This window comes from Cydia strobilella, chromosome 5 (genome assembly GCF_947568885.1).
Source record: "Cydia strobilella chromosome 5, ilCydStro3.1, whole genome shotgun sequence".
NCBI lineage: Eukaryota > Metazoa > Arthropoda > Insecta > Lepidoptera > Tortricidae > Cydia > Cydia strobilella.
This window is the reverse complement of record NC_086045.1, coordinates 10,369,075-10,386,273: the sequence shown is the minus strand read 5'-3', so window position 1 is coordinate 10,386,273 and position 17,199 is coordinate 10,369,075. Positions and strand designations below refer to the sequence as shown.

Genomic DNA, 17,199 nt, shown 5'->3' with positions numbered 1-17,199 from the left:
ATTGGCACTGTTTTGTTGTCGTAAACTTTTTAAACACAAGCGCTGGTGGCCTAGCGGTAAGAGTATGACACTACGGATTGGTTATGAACTATTACATATAATGACATAGCTAAACTAAGCTCATAGAGTACTTCTGCAAGTACACAAGAGTTTCAGTAGATGTCACCTTAATTAGTTTAATTATTATATCATAGAATTGAGAGACTTAATCTATCTAGATTAGGTAGGTATTAGGTATTTGCTTTGGTATTTGTATGGACTAATACCTACTTATTGTACCTTTAAATACCTACCTACTTATTGTACTTATTGTACCTTGTTAAGATAGGTTTTAACAGTCGCTTCTCCGGAAAGGAAAACATCGCGAGGAAACGGGACTAATCCTAATAATGGCAGTCGCTTTCGTAAAAAATTGTACCTTGATATTAGTTGCCAAGCGGACCCCAGGCTCCCATGAGCCGTTGCGCGGCTAAAAATGCTGGGATAACGCGAGGAAGATGATAAACTTTAAGCACAAGGGAGGTTCTGTGAGCTGTACAACCTCGCGAACAAAGCCTAAATAAGTGTAGCCTATTAGAAAAAAAAAACAAAACTGTATTGACACAAAAATTATTTTACCGAACTTGATTAGCAGTTAAATTTTCTGAATGCGAAGGCCGATGGCGGGCACTTCGCAAGTAGGTGTTTGTGGAAGTCGCAAGAACCATGCATGCATACAGTTATAGGTACTAAAGTTTTGTGTTTGAACACTACAGAAGCGCGCCTCTCTTGATCACTTCTGACTGCTTCTGACCTTAATATCTTCGCGGAGCTCGACCTTCGGCCAAACCGTTCGTCATGAAGATACTTGGAGACGTTGCGGGTAGCGTGTACCTGTCATACGCTCCGGGCATACGGCCTTCAGTAGCCAAAATGGCAAAAACGGAATCCTTACAGTTTTATTTAGTCCGTCTGTCCGTCCGGTCTTCCGTCTGTCTGTCCATATGTAACAGCCATTTTGGAACATTATGTGTATTTTGTGAGCAGACTATGATCCATTGTTTTATAAACTACATTACATACTCGACTGACGACGTTCATGTGACTCGTATTCTCACGTAACAAAATATTGTTAATTAAATTAAATTTTCCGTATTGTGCTGCACAATTTATTTTTGCAGTATTCAGCGAAAGGTGAATATATGTAGTCATATCATAATAGGAAATTTGCAGGCACATATGACTTTTTGTTTTCAGATGTCACAGTACCATCAAACAGTTCCCAACGATTTAGAAACTCGCATGCGAGTAGTGATCTCGAAACACCAGAGTAACGCGACCGTAAGATCCGTAACAATGTATGCATATTCGGAGAGCTCATTTATATACCGGTTTCTTTACCTCTTCACTCGCGTGTGATAAGTGAGCTATTTTAATATTTTTTAAATGAATTCTGCTCACAAAATTTCCCAAAAATAAGGAGTAATACGTACGACTTATACAGAAGAACAGCCGGAGACTAGAAAATATTTTTGCCCAACTGTAACGAACAAATTTAACTTATTTCTTATTTTATTTATATATTATTTAATTTTTTACAAATTTATAGTTTGAGATTTCTCCCTGCTTGTAGTGTAAGACAATATTACTTGCCTTTCATAGTTCTAGGTCAACGGGAAATAGTGGAAGTAAATAGGTACCCTATAAATTTTGTTTCCCTTGAGAGTGTTGAAATATACGTTCTTTTTCTTTGCGGCATAACTAAACCGCCGTATCTATTTTTACGTTAACTTAAAAATTTGAATTTTTAACAACTTCAAGGTACAGTTATAATCATATCAATTGAGCTAATGCACTTACCTGTTTACTCAAAGAGTCTCAAGAATACAATGCCATTGAGTGTTAAACCACAAATTAGGATAACTACCTCGTAGAAAAAGCAGATTATAACCGCCATGAAATGTTAGTATAGATTAACGACTCTATTTTTTAACAATAGGCTACAAAATACACTAGCTAAATAATTGCTAACATAACTTTATTTGCGTTTTACAACCGTCGACACCCAAAACGAATGCACTCTGTAGAAAACCATTTGTTACAACATATTTTTAGACCATTTTAACCCCATTCAACAAGGAATAAGGTTACAAATTAAATATACATGCAATGCACTTCTAACTTATTTTGTAAGTAACTAGTTGGCGGCTACGAGAACAAAAGCAGATAATAGTATTGTAATAATACAATGCCATTGTTAGTACAGGTAAGTGCATTAGCTCAGTTGATATGATACGATCTGTTTAAATTTCAACTCGATACCACCACGCGTTGCCGAGATAAAGGGTCTTGACCGACAGACGGACGGACGGACGGACGGACGGACGCACGGACGGACGCACGGACGGACGCACGGACGGACGCACGGACGGACAACAAAGTGATCCTGTAAGGCAGGGGGGGGACAGTCCCTTAGAGAGCCATTTATTCGAAAAAATAGCGTCATCTTTATTACTTAACTCGGAACTGGTTTTTTTTTATGTGGCATCCCCGCACCCATGTTGGCAACACTGTATCTGTTATTGACTTAAAAGTAAAACAATTTTGTTTCGTGCTCCTCTTTTTATATTTCAGCCATTTAAAATATTTTATTTCTATTACATTTTGGGAAATGGCCACTAATAATGGATGCTGATAACTTGATAAGCAATAATATGTCAATGTAATAAAGGTGTCAACATAGTGTCAACATTTTTTGCAAATTGAATGTGGGATAACACAATTGCTTATCAGCGTCCTTATGCTTGACTAAGTTTACAATGCCGCATTGTTGTGCATTTGGATGTTCGAAGAAAGGTAAATTATTTTGTCTAGAATTACTACTACTAGACATTTTCTGTTGTTAAAATGTTGATATACTGCGATTCGAGATGTTAAAATGGTCACGCAGATTACACCATTTGAATTTATTTAAAAAAATAACTTATTTCAGGTGCGGTGCTGCACGTTTTTCCAAATCCAAACAAACACCCTGATCGATTTAAAGTTTGGGTTCAGCTTATTGGGGGCAAGTTGGGCACCCCATCAGATTATGAATTTTATAAAAAAAAGAGGATTTGCGATCTTCATTTTACCGAAGAACATAGGAATCGCTTTAAGCGATTAAATGCTATAGCAGTACCGACCCTATGTCTACTTGGTAAGTTTCTATTATGTATAACGTAAAAACACAATAATAACATTTTATAACCGCCACAGTATGCCTGACTGACTGTTTTCAAGCCTAAATCACTATACTGATTGTGCTAAAGTTGTACCAAAAAATAGCAGTTAAATTTAATAAATCTAATAATAATAAATAAATAATATAGGACATTATTAAGCGAGGTTTAGACTAGCAAGAACTTGCATGCAATTTACGTTACATTGCTGCCTACTAAGGTAAACTTCATTCAAAATGTTTATCAGATACCGCAATGTATTGAAAATTGCATGCAAGTTCTTGCTAGTCTAAACCTCACTTAACACAAATAATCCAAGTCCCGCAGTAAGCTCTATAAGGCTTGCGTTGTGGGCACTAGACGACGATATATATAACATATAAACTTTTATATAAATACTTAAATACATATAAAACACCCATGACTCAGCAACAAATGTCCGAGCTCATCACACGAAAGAATGCCGTTACCTACCGGTTTAGAACCCGGGACGGGACCATCGGCTTCATAGGCAGGGTCACTACCTACTAGGCCAGACAGGTTGTCAAAAGTGAATGCGAATGACATTAAAATTTGGAACTGAACTTATGCAACAATTTTGCATATTATATGCCTTGTGTAAAGTCAGCAATGACATTGCAGGGGGGGGGGGTCACTTTTTTCTGCAGATGACTCTACCAGCGCGAGCTACGCGCTACGAGCATAGCCGACAACATGAGAATCCACTACAACATCCACCTTTCAAGATGTTGCTCCTGTAACTGACATTCAGCCCACCTTTCATTCTGCTGCTTCCGCGCCAGGTAATTCACGATCCTTCCGCCATAGGTATCCTTTTTTTAGGGTTCCGTACCCAAAGGGTATTACTAAGACTCCGCTGTCCGTCTGTCCGTCCGTCTGTCCGTCTGTCTGTCTGTCACCAGGCTGTATCTCATGAACTGTGATAGCTAGACAGTTGAAATTTTCACAGATGATGTATTTCTGTTGCCGCTATAACAACAAATACTAAAAACAGAATAATATAAATATTTAAATGGGGCTCCCATACAACAAACGTGATTTTTTTGCTGTTTTTTTCCGTAATGGTATGGAACCCTTCGTGCGCGAGTCCGACTCGCACTTGGCCAGTTTTATTTACGTCAACTTAGAAGTTTGATTTTGTCCCAGCTTCAAGGGACTGTAGACCTGAGTTATACTTAGGTATATAGTTTTGATTTCTACTCTATACCTCCACGACTTCTCGAGATAAAAGATCTTTAGCGACGTGACAGCGGACGTACAGAGTCGCACCCTAAAAGGCACAATATTTATCAAATTAGCCCCCAAATATGTGGGTAGTGACTGTTTATGTCATTGCGATTATCTATATAAATAAGTTTTTGCGAAAAAAATAGTTTGGTATGTACAACTTTTTATTGCTGACTGTAGGTAGGTACTTTTCTTTCCACGTGCCGTGCAAATATACTCTTCGAGACAATGCTAACAATCCGAAACACAATTAGTTTGCGTTGGTTTATCACAGAGTTCTCAAGACCAAGTCCTGTCTCCGTCATCAGATCAGCTCCACGTCATCATAATATTGGATTGTCATCCGATTTACATGTGTATGCAAAATTTCAGCTCAATCGGAAGTCGAGTAAAGTTCAAAGTGTTTTTATTTAATAGTAGTAGTGTTTGGTAGTAGTGTTTTTATGTAATAGTAGTGGGTCAAATTTGCTTTAACATCCAAGATTTGACCCACGCTAACTAACATTCAGTTCATACCTACCTCCTAACAGTCAAGTTAAATAAAAGCTTGTAAAAAGTGCAAAACGAATGTATCTAATTATCAAAGCTGCTCAAAAATGTCATGAGAATCGATTGAGAAATGACAAACGGCGTACATACGAAAGCATATTTACCTACCTAAGCTGAAAAGGAGATGTTTCGCTTGCTTTCGCTCACTCAGTCATCACTTCACCAGTGTCTGGGCTTATTATTAAAATTATTAATTATAGCAATATAGGTATACTGTTAACGGTACTTTCGAATCGTAATTTCGGTTAGCTCGGGATTTGGTACCTGCGTCCCAAACCTACCTACTTACTTATTTTTCCAACCGATAAATATACTTTTAATTTTTTTTAATACGTCGGTGGCAAACAAGCATGCGGCCCGCCTGATTGTAAGCAGTCACCGTAGCCTATGGATGCCTGCAACTCCAGAGGTGTTACTGTTATAGTTATACGTGCACGTTGCCGACCCTAAAACTACGCACCCTCGTTGAACTCTAAATAAATGATATAAATATATTTAACATAAATTTTGTATGTAAACATATGTTTAATACGCTTTTTCAGGCACATCATGCGCCCAACATAAGTACTTCTCTTGGGATTCACAATCAACCTACCTTTCATTTCGCTACTTCTGCCCCAGGGTGGCCCCAGGTAAATAACAATCCTTGCACTCACATACTAACTGTGCGTCACGTAATTACGTACATGTGTGTGTGTGTGTGTGTTTTTTTTTATTTAATCGACAGATGTCCAACACCTAGCACTACCTAGCTCGCGCTATACGCTCAAATTTGATATAATAATACATAATGTATTAATACGAAATGATACAAATAGGTAAAGCATGGCTTGGCCCAACTTATTTTTAGGACTTTACTAAGACTCCTCTGTCCGTCTGTTCGTCTGTCTGTCACCAGGCTATATCTCATGAACCGTGAGTGCTTAGACATTAGAAATTTTCACAAATGATATATTTCTGTTGCCGCTTTATCATCAAATACTAAAAACAGAATAAAATAAATATTTAAGTGGGGCTCCTATTCAACAAACGCGATTTTTTTTGCCGTTTTTTTGCGTAATGGTACGGAACCCTTCGTGCGCGAGCCCGACTTGCACTTGGCCAGTTTTAATATGTATGTTCGCCGATAACTCCGACACCCGTGATCCGATTTGACTGATTTGAGTAATTATTTTTTAGTTTGAAAGGAGGTCCTCAATTTTTAGGATTACGTACCCAAAGGGTAAAAACGGGACCCTATTACTAAGACTCTGTCTGCTGTCTATCTGTCTGTCTATCTGTCTGTCTGTCTGTCCGTCTGTCACCAGGCTGTATCTCACGAACCGTGATAGCTAGACAGTTGAAATTTTCACAGATGATGTATTTCTGGTGCCGCTATAATAACAAATACTCCGCCGTGATTCGCGCATGAGTGTGGAGGGCCCACTCGAAACAGAATAAAATAAATATTTAAGTGGGGCTCCCATACAACAAACGTGATTTTTTTGCGTAATGGTACGGAACTTCGTGCGCGAGCCCGACTCGCACTTGGCCGATTTTTAAAGGTACATTACATGTAGTTGGGTGTTTTCTTAAGCAACTCAAACATTTTCTCTCGAAAACCATCAATTTGATGAAGTGAATCTGATGATGATGATTTTTTGATAGTAATGTTATTTTATAATATGCAGTATGTTCAGCGATTACTCCGACACCTTCCTGTGCACTGTGGTTCGATTTGAACAATTATTTTTTTTAATTTGAAAGACGTTACCTCCATAGTGGTCGCATAATATATTTTTTGGATCTGATGATAGTAATGTTGGAATACATATATGTTATCCATGAGGAATTGAGGGAACTCCTTGATTTTTAGGGTTCCGTACCAAAAGGGTAAAAACGGGACCCTATTACTAAGACTCCGCTGTCCGTCTGTCTGTCACCAGGCTGTATCTCATCAACCGTGATAGCTAGACAGTTGAAATTTTCACAGATGATAGATGATGTTCGCTATAACAACCAATACTAAAAAGTACGGAATCCTCGGTGGGCGAGTCCGACAGTTTTCTTAAGGCACGTATATGGTGATTTCGGTTTCTTATAAAGTAACTCAAGCATTTAATCCGGAAAACTACTAATGTTAGGGGGTGGACCTGGTGATGTAGACCACGGACTATATAGTGGAACTTTTCTATTATTGGGTATATTATGATTGAGTGTATTATGATTTACAATGTAGGTAGTACTGGAAATGACTAAAGAGACTAAGAGGTGAGGGGTAGGTGTGAGAAGTGAAGACTGAAGACGGTAGAGGGTGGTGTTTTGAGATTGGGGCTTGACGATTCATGATCCGAGAGGCTAGGCAGTTGAGAGGTGGCTTATAAACGTGAAAATATTTCTGTCTGACTATTTATCATTTTCACGGCTAAACAACTGAACCGATTCAACTGATTTAGGTGAAATTCTGCATGAAGCTAAAAAGTTTAAGCCCTGCAGGTAGTCCTTGATTTGTTTTATATTTTTAACCGACTTCAATTTCATAGAAGGAGGAGGTTCTGTATTCGGTTGTGGCAATTTTTTTTTTTTTTTTATGTATGTTCACCGATTATTCCGAGACCCGTGGTCCGATTTGAGTAATTATTTTTTTGTTCGAAAAGAACTACTTCCAAGTTGGTCCCATATTAATCTGGTTCTGATCTGATGATGGGATCCCTGAGGAATTGAGGGAACTCCTCAATTTTTAAAGGCACATGTATGGTGATTTGGGTGTTTTCATAAGCAACTTGAGCATTTTCTCTCGAAAACGACCAATTTGATGAAGTGGACCTGATGATGATGATGATTGTTTTGAAGATAGTGATGATGATTTTTTTTAATGTAGGATGTTCAGCGATTACTCCGAGACCCGTGGTCCGACTTGAACAATTCTTTTTTTGTTTGAAAGGAACTACCACCAAGGTGGTTCCCCATTAATCTGGTGCTGTTCTGATGATGGGATCCATGAGGAATTGAGGGAACTCCTCAATTTTTAAAGGCACATGTATGGTGATTTGGTCGTTTTCTTAAGCAACTTGATCATTTTTTCTAGAAAACCACCAATTTGATGAAGTGGAGCTGATGATGATGATTGTTTTGATGATAATGATTTCAGCGATTACTCCGGCACCCATGATCCGATTTGAGTTATTCTTTTTCTGTTTGAAAGAAGTTACCTCTCCAAGGTGTTTTCGTAATATTTTTGGTTTTGATCTGATGATGGAATCCGTGAGGAATTGAGGGAACTCCTCAATTTTTAAAGGCACGTGTATGGTAATTTCGGTGTTTTCTAAAGTAACTCAAGCATTTCCTCACCAATACCACCAATTTGATGTAGTGCAACTGTAGCCTAACCACGAGTTTGGCACTAAATATTCTTCGTAACTTACTTTGTACACTAATACGCCAGTACGAGCGAGATGCATAAACAGTAAGTTACGCACACGATAGCGAATATATCAATGTCAAACTCGTGGTAAGGCTACTGATAACTTCCCTTGAGGGATTGGGTCAGTGGCGGGGCGGAGAATGGATTTACTGACAGGAATGATTTCCCAGACGGACTCGAGGAAAATTCTGACTATTTAATAAAGTTTACGAATTTACAGATAAACATGATTATGTTTTTCATTCATGCGTCACGCTATTAACAATGTCTTAAAACTAACAATGGAAAAATAAAAACTTTTATAAAAAAAAGATAAACCGACTTCAAAAAGGATGAAATAAAATATTATCCTTTTTAGGGTTCCGTGTTTAAGTATATGCGTTACCAACTGATATGTTTGAAGTCGGTGCCAAGCCAAGTACTCCAAGTAGTAACAATACCAGTCAAAAATAATCAGCTTTATGTCTATAAATTCCATTACAACTGTACAAATGTTATAAACGTGAAAGCAATTATGTCTGCCTCTTTGCTACCTTTTCATGGCTAAACAACTGAACCGCTTTAGCTGAAATTTTGCATGAAGGTTCCTTGAATTGTTTTATATTTTGAAATGTAGTCCTCTGGATAAGCGACAGAAAATAACTCAGTCCCAATCCTACACTTGCGTGCTATGACTGTTTAAGAATTAGTAAGAAATGCTCTTTAAAAAAATACGACGACAAAACGTATTAGATTTACACTAACGTGCCGACAAGCATGGTACGAACTGCGCCAAGAAGGTTTAACCGTGTGTTCTGTTCTGAGGTGTACAGGAAGTTCGTTTATTGTCGTCGTGTAACGCTGCGTCTTACATAGGCGAACACTCGCGAACACGAAGCGAAGCGACGCGGCACGGTGCGGCCGGCCCAATTCGTTCGCGTTCGCAACGAGATCGCCCACGTAGGACACTTCTATATAGGTATCAAAGGATTAAGTAAGGCGCCGTGCCGCGCCGATTCGCATTCGCGTGTTGTTCGCCTACGTAGTACGCTGCATTAGGTAATCCAACGTACATACTTATATAGCCGCATCTTTAATGAATTGCACCAAAATCCCTATGAATATATGGTTTAAAATTTCAAACATATCAGTTGGTAACGCATATACTTAAACACGGAACCCTAAAAAGGATAATATTTTATTTCATCCTTTTTGAAGTCGGTTTATCTTTTTTTTATAAAAGTTTTTTTAATTTATCTGGTAGAGGGACGGCAATATAATTTATTCTCAATCCTACGCTTGCGTGCTATGGACAGTTAAAAATAATATACGCAGGCAATACATAAACGCATTGGATTTATACTGACGTACTGTGTTAGTTACTAGGTACCTACAGAAAGCAGGTTCATTGCATGATTATGATTTATAATTGTTATATATTTGCTGTGACTTGTATTGTATTGTATTGTAGTTCGGGCGATTTTCCGCAACTCGACGACTGGCGCCTATTTTGCGTGACATGGGGGTGGGCTAGTCCTGCCAGCCCAGCTCCTCGAGGAAACCTATCAAACCTTTGATGTTGAGTAGGACCTCGGGGAGGTTTCTCGGGGACCCGAGATGTTTTGCCCTGTATGGGGCCACTCCGCTGCACTCCAGCACCACATGAGAGGCTGTTTCTTCTGTCTCCATGCATCCTCTGCATAGGGGACTGTCTGTGACACCTGTTATAAAAAGATGTTTGTTAAATAGTCCATGACCTGTTATGACAAGAGTGTTTTTAATAAAAAGACACTTCAAAATCGCTTACCTTCTTTCTAAATTTTCTAATGTAAAAAATACGAAGTAGGTACATATAGTTTAGAATTATGAATGACACCTCTAAGTCTACTGAAGAGTTTGACCCTTTATGTCATAAGTCGTAGCATTACGTTGGAGTTTTCTTTTTTATAAATATAAGCTTTATAATACTTTCAGGCACCAGGCACTGCCAGCGCCCAACATTTGCTCCTAGAATTGACTATCAGCACATCTTTCATTCTGCTGCTTCTATGCCAGGTATTTGATGGTTTCTATTATGTCAAGTGAAGTGATATAGGATTGAAGAGCATGAGTAGTAGTAGTCAACTACATACCGAGGAAGCTTTTATTTTGTAGTTTCGCCATGTCCGTCTACATGCCTGTCTGTATGTCTGTCCGTCCGTAGCTTTGTTACATGATCGAAAGGCATCCGATTCGCACATCGCTCCGGTATTTTAGCGATAAAACGCTATGCGCGTATTATAGCGACATTCCGCTTGCACGTCGGAATCGGACGCAGTGTGCCATGTGCCTTAGTACAAGAAAACTGCAATTTGATATATATATATAAAAAACAATGATGCTGACAAATGGTAGAATAAAGACTAGAAATAGTTATTTGTACCGTACCGTAGTATGAAGTTCATGGCCTTCACTGAATTAAAAAGCTACATTGTTTCACTCCCTGGAGTGAGGAAAGTCGCACTTTCCTCACTCCAGGGAGTGACGAAAGTAGGCTTGTTCGAGCTGCTGAGGTGAAAAAATATTTTACAGTACATATGGTGCTACTTTCTCGCACTAGTGCGTAAAGAGCACTTTTCGTCCATATGTCGAAAGTTTAAAGGGCCATATGTACTGTAAAACGTTGTACGATACACGTGCGAAAAGGTAATTCGCAACTCGTGTCGATTTAAAACACTCCCTGCGGTCGTGTTTTAATTTATCGCCACTCGTTTCGAATTTTCTCTTTTCCGCACTTGTATCGTAAATAACTATTTTAGCGTACCTCCCCCACACGTATTTTTTTCGCTTCAACCCTATGTTAACCTGTACAACATCCAACGTGTTATTGGACTTATTGTATAGGTCTTCTCTTGGACAGAATGGTAACTACGGAGCCCTACACTGAGCATGGCTCAACCTGCTCTTGACCGGTTTTTATTACAAGCTTTTATTTTTCTAGCAATATTTGTATGTACGTATATATTGTACGCATGTTCGGGTCAAATCTTACAAGCCTAGACCAACTTCTCATTATTAGGTTGAGCTAAAAGTTCACTTACTTATTATGTAAGTCGGGTGACAATACAGTACATATTATGGTTCCATCGAGCTTATCTGATGATGGACATAGGAAGTGGCCATAAGAACTCTGCGATAAAACAACACAACCTAATTGAGTCTCGGTGAGTTTCGTAAATCGCCAGTGTGATATAGGGCTCTTAGCGATAAAAAGCTGTATTTTCTTTTCTGTATTTTGATTCTGGATCAAAAAGGGAATCAATTACCATTAATTTATTTTTTTATTAAAATACATGTGAGAAACATGAATACTAAATATTTTTCTAAGGTCTCGATAGTTATGAAATAGTGGTGAAATTGTTAGGTCTCCTATTTTCGGAAGTACTTACCTAAACAATGATTATGTAGATTTATTTGTATTGTTTTCTTCTAGTTACGCCCGCTATACAACAGTCTGAGGTGCCTACCATCATCAACAACATATGTACTGCAGATTCTTCTGTATTTGCAGAACATAATTATAGTGTGATGAGTCGTTCGAAAAGAAAGACATTAGATGAAGGTAAATATTTATAACGTCACCAATTATTATAACAAGATATATAATAACATTTAGTTATATTTAGTTACATTTAGTTTTGACATTTAGTTATATTTTGTTTTACAAAAAGGTGTGGATTAGTATTCCTGGTGTGTGATTATAATGCCACCACCTCTGCATTATGCGCTGCTGCGCCAAATTCCTTTTCGGCATAACCTCTTTTACATAAAATCTCGAAGGTACTACTACTAGGACTACTGGCCAACGAGACAGGACAATATTGAATAGCAATTGTAGCCCGCTAAAGTTGATATACTTATATTATCGCTCCGGCCGCATACCGCAAGAATATTGAACAACCGCTCATGGTAGAAGAGCCGGCAGTAAAGTTTCGAACCAACGTGATACCGCGATGAGATGCACAATGGTTTCCCATAAAACTGATGCTAAGTCCGAATTTGATAGTCTGCCACGGCGGAACTAGCCGAAAGTAAAAAAAATAGCCACTTCCGGTGCGAAAAAGGGGGGGTCATTTAACCCATCTGATACTGCAATAAAAGCTATGGCATCAGTTAGAAATTTACTGGTAGATACAGAAAAGCGAAATCTGCCAGTATGATTCCTGCCGGAAGTGCTTGGCATACGCTCTCAAAGGTGACCATCGGGACCCCTAAATTAACCCATCTGATACCAGCACGAAACCAATTCCAGTCGGTAGATATGAACCTTCTCTTCAGGAATATATGAGTCTGCCAGGGCGCTTTCAGCCGAAACACCTTGACATACGAGATTATGTGAGCAACATCCGTGGAACCCGTATTTTGGAATTGTACAGATTACAGACATTTTAATTATTGCAGGCTTATGATTTATTACCTAATGCTTATATTTGTATATTTTTATGCCATTAATAACATATATTTCAAATTTATTAATATACACAATATAATTTGGGCATTAATTTAATACCTGCTTACGGCTTTGTACTTCTTTGTTTGCCTTATAAAGGTGCTAACAAATTAGCTACCGATATCTTTACAGTTGATAGTACTCGGCTCCTGAAGTATATGTAAGTATGAAACATTATAGGTTTTATGATGTTATTTTGAGAAAATTGGAAAACAAATTTGCTTTGTAAAAAAAACTCTGTTAATGAGATAATTAAATGAGACCTCATTGAACAGATTCTAAAACCTCTTTTAAATATAAAACTTAACTGGCCACTTCACGCTGATAAATCAAATGACACGTTGACAATGACATTTAAGACAAACAAGCAGTTAAATACATGATGATTATTTTTAGATAGAATTATAGTTTATTTATTTTGTTCGGTAAATAAAATAAAAATTATGAGAAACTTTCTTAATTTCTATTAAAAGTTAATTGTTCTAGTGTAAAGTACAAACCATCTCGTAAAATTTCTGTAGCTAATTTGTTAGCACCTTATATATAAATAATACAATAATTTCAAATTACAATATCCTTTATTTACCAAAATGAACAAAATTATTATTATTACATACTTATTGTAAACGGGTGTAAAAAGATAGGATTTTCAACGTCAAGGACGATTTTTACCAATAATCCAAATATGAATATTTTAAATCATTTTTAGGGTTCCGTGCCCAAAGGGTAAAAACGGGACCCTATTACTAAGACTCCAATAGATTATATTCTGTTTTTTATTCCTTAATCCGTAGACTAAAATGACATTTCATGTGGTACTAAGAAATGTCATGTCTTACATATGAAACGTCATTTTAGTCTACGGAATAAAAAAACAGACCTTAGTTATCTCAATTTGTAGTGTTATAAAACAACATCCTGAATGTTAAACTACGTCAGTTTTGCGTCAACGTCAAGAAATGTAGGGGAGAGGTGGGCATGACGAAATACTTAATGTTTCAAGTCCAATAAAACTGAAAATGCTATTTTTTTAAGTTTTTGTTATTTTTTATTTTTATCTTTGGTAATCAGTCTTTCATAATCAACACTTACTAGGAACTCTCTAGTTAGATAATTAAATTAAAAATAAATTAAAATGGCCAAAAGTGCCTTCTCTCCATCTTTCCCCCCAAGTATGGTAAGATGGGGAACCCCTACGGGACAAGATAAGAATGATTCATATAAATATTATATTTAGGGCCTAAACAAAACTTAAATTTTTGGCTTTTGGGTCCATCATCTGATAACTTCTCACGAACTGTTTTACTTTTATTTCTTAAGTCGTCTGAGAGACAGAAAATGTGTTTACAGCTAACATGTACCCCATCTTCCCTTGTTAATTTTATTGTTTGCTGGGTTAATTTTATTGTTTGTAAAAATTGACATGTAAAAGTGCCCCTGTGGCCTATTTGCTGAATAAATGTTTGATGTTGATGTTGATGTTGATGTTGAATAATAAATAAATTCAAATCCGCAATTCTTCATCAGTTTATCACTTTAAAACTACGGCCGTCAAGATGTACCCCATCTTGCCCCATGTGCCTAATGAAATTCGAAAGTTTTTTGTAAAATAAACCGTACTTGAAACCAAACAAGTCCTTAGCTGTTGGCGTGATTGCTGGGCCATAGGAATAAATTAACAGTATATATGTGCTGGTGATGATAAGGAAACAAACGCAAACCAAATAAAACACAAAAACCGGCCAAGTGCGAGTCGGACTCGCGCACGTAAGGTTCCGTACCATAATACCATTACGCAAAAAATGGCAAAAAAGTCATCCCACTTCATACATCCGTCCCATGGACTTCATACATTTGTTACAAATGTATAAATCAAAAGTGTATGCTAGTTGCGTGTGAGCGTGTGCTCCCGTTAGTGGCATTGTTTCTGCCCGTATGTGTTCCACATCAGTAGTTGACGTCGGACTTTGACTATCATTTCTGACTTTTGTCTTTTGCAATGGATCTCATCCCATCCTAAAAACAAACCTGATCGATTGATACCATAAATAAAAATTTGACATCTTAGCCTATTGTAGAAATAAAAATACAGTTGATGATAAAAAGTTGTATTAACAATAAATTTGGTGACATAAAAAACTTAAATTTATAGTGACAGACTAAAACCAAAATGTATTAAAAATTATACGTATAATATTATAATTTTGTTTTCTTTCAGGTTCGAACAAACGTAAGGTGCAGCTTAAGGTAAAACAACTTCAAATGGAAGATAACCGTTTGCCCAAAAGGGGACTTTCATACAAGCACTGCCGCGTTCCAGACAGTATGACATTGTGCAGCACATGACGAAACCAGCTCAGCTTTTAGTGAAAATGCAATAACAATCAACGAAGCACCCTAAAGGACGACGCTATTCACTAAAAGAAAAAAATTATGGCATTCTCGCTTTACAAATAGAGTCCGAAGTGCTAATACAGGCTGTTGTGTGAATATTTTTCACTTCCACCTGGCAAAGCGATGAAAATATTATTAGGCGAAATTAAACTTACCACAGTGGCATAAACACAATTATATTCGAAGGAATTAAACACAAAATAACCAATCAGATGGCAGTCGCTTTCGTAAAAACTAGTGCCTACGCCGATTCTTAGGATTACTTGTCAAGCGGATCCCAGGCTCCCATGAGTCGTGGCAAAATGCCGGGATAACGCACGGAAGATGATGAGGAAGGACCTTTCACATCTCCAAACTTCATGCATTAACCGTAAAGACTATGCGTCTCTGTAATATGGTACAATTTTGACTTATTGGACACGTATTAGTTGTGTATTCCATAGCATTCGTTTATAAGACTGTTAGCTTAGTCTGCTGACGCAAAACAATTACTTACATATTTCATATTCGCTAGGCTAGGTGCACGACGGGTGCTGCTGTCCTTATTTTGTGGGCTTCTCTACGGGAGTGAAATTATCAAACTGATGCTGCTAGAATTCATGTGGGACATTCCATAATATTATGTGTGTTCTCCCTCCACCGACTGCACTTTGCTAATAATTTCATTTTAACATGTGCCTAAGCCTTTCTCACTTCAAGGACCGCACGGAAGACCAGCGCTGGCTTTATATCTAGCATTACGCTGAGTTGGGTCCATTTCGTGATGCACACTTAACATATCAGAACCAAAACGTATTGTTACTAAAATTATAGGCAAAAAGTTGTATCTACTGATATACATACATACATACATATAATCACGCCTATTTCCCGGAGGGGTAGGCAGAGACCACGGATTTCCACTTGCTACGATCCTGACATACCTCTTTCGCTTCCTTCAATTTCATAACATTCCTCATACACCTCACAATGTGTTTACATTTTGTTAGATAGATAATTCACTATTTATTACCGTTATGTTAAAATGTCATTTTGGTCGGATGTTCATATCCAAAGTTATATGGAATTCGTGTCTTTTATTTTCATCAAAATAAATATTGTTTTTTTGACATTAGGGACCTTTAATATCTCCAAATTGAATGTATTATTGACGAATCGAATTTAATTTCCTTGCTTCATTTTTATATTGTACAGACTGTATTGTAACGTTTAGTATAAATACAAGTTGGCAGATATTTATTTTGATTAAAAAAAACTAATATGTTTAATATAAATTTATGTCCATCTGTACATTTTTAATGTCTGCTTTGGCTTAGGTTATTTGATTTTCTTATAAATTGTTTCATACTAAAATGCATGGACTCAGCAAAAAAGAGAAAATCTGTTATAGACAAATGGTGTACTTGTAATAAATTATTTATCTACTGAAAGCTTGCTAAGCTTGAAAATGTACATAAAAATATCTTTATTTAATCGTTTTTATTTATTTATTAAATAATATCATTATCTCTAAGAGCCACGATGCTAATTGCCAGATCTCTTCTAATTGCCATGGTGTGATAGTAAGCTCCCAACGCTAATTGGTAGGCCTTCACCTGTTCTTATTAGCGTTATATTGTAAATTTTAACGAAAGCCTAGGCTCCATGGATTGTTGTGTATGTACATATAAAAAAGTATTTATTTAATCGGTTTTTTCTTATTACATGATATCTTTCCCTCTAAGAGCCATGACGCTAATTCCCCGGTCTCTTCCAATTGCTATCGTGTGATACGTTTATTCTGGTATAAAGTATATGTTTTTTATAAACTGAAATAGATATCATACACTGAAGAAAAAGTGACCAAGTCCACCACACACACAGTAGCAATCAATTTATTGTACACAACACAGGTTTACAAAAATACTATCAGAAATCAGAAATATTTATTGTGTAAA

The 17,199-nt window shown here is 37.1% G+C and overlaps 1 long non-coding RNA gene across 1 annotated transcript; it reads left to right on the top strand.

Annotated features, from left to right (window-relative positions):
- The first annotated feature begins 2,683 nt into the window (after positions 1-2,683).
- On the top strand, positions 2,684-5,621 carry LOC134741852 (uncharacterized). The gene is made up of 4 exons (XR_010127903.1): positions 2,684-2,835; positions 2,972-3,178; positions 3,869-4,003; positions 5,540-5,621. It is a non-coding gene; the product is annotated as an uncharacterized LOC134741852 (long non-coding RNA).
- Positions 5,622-17,199: the final 11,578 nt, after the last annotated feature.